A 3,197-nucleotide genomic window follows, 5' to 3' on the forward strand; every position below is an offset into this window, starting at 1 on the left:
TCAATGACTAGAAGTCAAACGTGCCAACGTCTTCAAATGAGTGTCTGTGTTGCTGTATGTTTTTGCTGACCTAGAGCCATTGCACACTAACGTCTAAACAGTAGAACCACGCTTTTTAGGCTGATTTCACTTGACCGCTCCTTCCCATGCTTAGAAATCTATGGTCTCTGTAGATTGTCATCACCTGTGGAAGTTTGCTCTCTAACAAAGTGATGCAAAAGTAGTGTTTTTGAACTTCACTAAATCTCTTCGTTCTTTGATTTCGGTAACATCATGCAGTGTCCAATAGTGGTAGTGGTAAGGCATGTTAAACTACTTTAACTTACATAACTACACCTATAATTACAATATTGCTTAAGTAAGTATTCCTACCTCTTATTGCAAGAGGTCTCCCCGTCTTTGCATTTATTTTTGCCAAATATGCAGGATCCATGTACAGACAAGATTGGGGTGGACCCTCTCCTTTGGAGACCCTCTCGTTTGGCGGAGTAGCCTTTTAAACATGGCATTTCTCTGCATTTGATTATGTATGATCTACTTTCAAGGGAATGGTGTGTGTGTAGTCAACTATGAAATGATATGAAATGAATCTTGCGTTGAAATGCAGATATTTGTAGTGTGGTGTAGTATGGATCTCCAAGGCAGTGGATTGCATGAGATCTCAAGTGGAACTCTTGTGAATGTGACATTCTTTCTATGATAGGCGGCAACCGAGCATTTGCACCTTCCATAATTAATTTGTGGGTTTCTTGGAGTGCTTCACTAAAGATGCACCTTCCCACACGCTAACATCTGTGTTTTGTAGTTGCTTAACAAACGTTGTTATGTTAGTATGTAAGTAAGGAATTTGTTTATTTAAAGAGGGTAGCACATAATATATACTGAAGTCATTTTAGTGCAGTAAATGATACATTGCAAGTTCTTTTGACTTTTTTTATGATGTAATGAGAAATTCAAGATTTTATTGCCAGCCAAAGCAATCAGAGGGCAGCAATCTCTTAGAATCCAAGAAGTGATCTTTTCTGTGCAAGTTGTGTGGTGAACATTGAGGTCTTGCCTTAGCTATCCGTAACAAAGCCGTCAAAACTAGGGGAAATCATCATCTTCTTCTTCTAAACATAACATTTTTGCGTTTTCTGGATAGATAGGTAAAACAAGTTATGACTAAAAAACAAAAATAAAAATTTAAAATTTAAAGTATATATGATGTAGAACATTTAATATAAAACTGGAATGATTCTAAGATGTATCAAAATTGATTGTACTAATAATAAAAAAATTACTCGGGTGTATCTATTGTTGCTGTAAATTAATAAAAGTTTGCACTAAGTACATGTAGCTTGCACGTGGCAAGAATGATGGACCAATGAAGGCTTCTTCCTAGTAATGTGATTCCAGTAACATGTAGGGGCAGGAGTGCTCTAAGCCTGTGGGACAGGCAAGAAATAGAGTAAAAAAAATCTGTAACAATGATTACCGTACCTATTTTACAGAGATTGTAGTTGGGTATGTGCCACAAATTATGGAAAGGGGTTTTCTTTTTTACCCTCTCTAGTTCCTCGCTTAAGTAAAGTAAAGTACCTACGAAGAGTGGTAGCATATTGTGGACTAGCACTTCAGGACAGCTTTAATGGGGGGTACAGTAAAAGCTAATGATATTCTCTGCCAGTTGATACCCTTGGGGTAGCACTTTCTTTTCTTACAGCAGTCTTTATGAACATTATTCTAGGTGATCTTTTTTATGTTCAATGTTTTATTTCTGGTGGCTTTGAATTTATTCCAGTCGTCAGTTGAGTTGGAGTACCTTACTTTTTTAACGAGTGAGTCCCTACCTTTTTGCTGTTGAATAGTAATTGCCTTAGGGCAAAGGAAAAAACTTCATCCACGTTTTTCATGTTGCAATGATAATTGATGGTTATACGAGGCCTAGATGACTCACTACATTTGCAGAAATGAATGCAAAAAAAAAAAAGCCATATCATCACTGAGCCCAATTCCTTCCCTAATTCGACAATACCAAGTCCAAAGCAGTATCACTATTTGGATGTGATGTTTTGGTTGATGAACTGATTAGAATTCTTGCTTGAGAGAGATACACTGTATGATGACCAAATGTTTTTCAAAAGTATAAATACGTGAAAGGCATAGTGGTTTTCCCGTTATACAATATCAGTTTTGTTTTTACACTTGGATAAGATCATGTCAAATCTCTTTGTGAGGGACTACTAATGCCTTTCAATGGTAATTGGAAAGCTGGTGTGGCTGTACCATTCTTTTAACAACTGTGGGCCATCAGCAATTCACTGGGAGGTTTTTACGGTTGTTCCAGTTGACCAGACCTTGTTTCTCCCATCTGTTTCCAGATTGCACACCCAACTAGTTGCGTCTCTGGAGTTGTATGCAGATACGTGTACAGGCGTTGCTTCGGTCCACTTGGCAGGGCTGGTGGGTAGGAAGAGCGTCACACCAAATATGAGGTCACTGAAATTGTGGCTAGGATGAGTGATCAAATACACAAAGCATAATTCTGTGTTTCCAGTTGGAACTGAGAAGCTGCAACCCACATGCTGCTCGTTCTCTGGTACAGGTGGAAGCGGCATTGTGAAAGGTTCCCTACCAGTAGCTTCTATCGTCATGCAAACGATATTTTTTTCAAAATGGAGAACTCTCATAGTCCGTCTACCACATCCACTTAATGATGAAAGGTCCTGAAGATGAATGTGTGCTCCATTACAGGGTTTAAACTATTAATCACAGATTATGTAAGGGCTGCTTGTAGTGTGCCATGTGGATTATACAGCTGGCTGGAAGCAGCCCTTGCATAATGTTTATACATCAGAAAAGTCGCCTCCAATTGACTCTGATCCTAGAATAGCTCAGCCCAACTAGGCATCGAAGTTTGGTCCAATAATAGAACTTGTTAAAGGTTGGAGGGCCTGACCAATCTGCCAGAGTCCGAATCTGAGGTATTGATATACCTTCTTCAGCTGCACCAGTGGCTGAACGCACTCTGTGCTGTCAACTTGAGCTGCAGTTAATGTTCCTTCATCACCTTGCAAAGTTAGTCAATGAAACTGGTCTGTGAGGATGGAACTTACAGGAAGAAAAAAACTATTTGTTTGATAAGTTTTGCGATATAAGCAATTTTAAAAATGAAAACAATTAAAATGAAAAAGACAGAAAAGAACACATGCGAA

At 38.6% G+C, this 3,197-nt stretch overlaps 1 protein-coding gene across 1 annotated transcript in view; it reads left to right on the forward strand.

The window, feature by feature from the left end:
* Positions 1–3,197, forward strand: part of LOC137991589 (uncharacterized) — an 8,317-nt gene that overhangs the window by 336 nt on the left and 4,784 nt on the right. The window lies entirely within an intron of this gene.

The sequence above is a fragment of the Montipora foliosa genome, chromosome 2 (genome assembly GCF_036669935.1).
Source record: "Montipora foliosa isolate CH-2021 chromosome 2, ASM3666993v2, whole genome shotgun sequence".
In the NCBI taxonomy this organism is placed as follows: Eukaryota; Metazoa; Cnidaria; class Anthozoa; order Scleractinia; family Acroporidae; genus Montipora; species Montipora foliosa.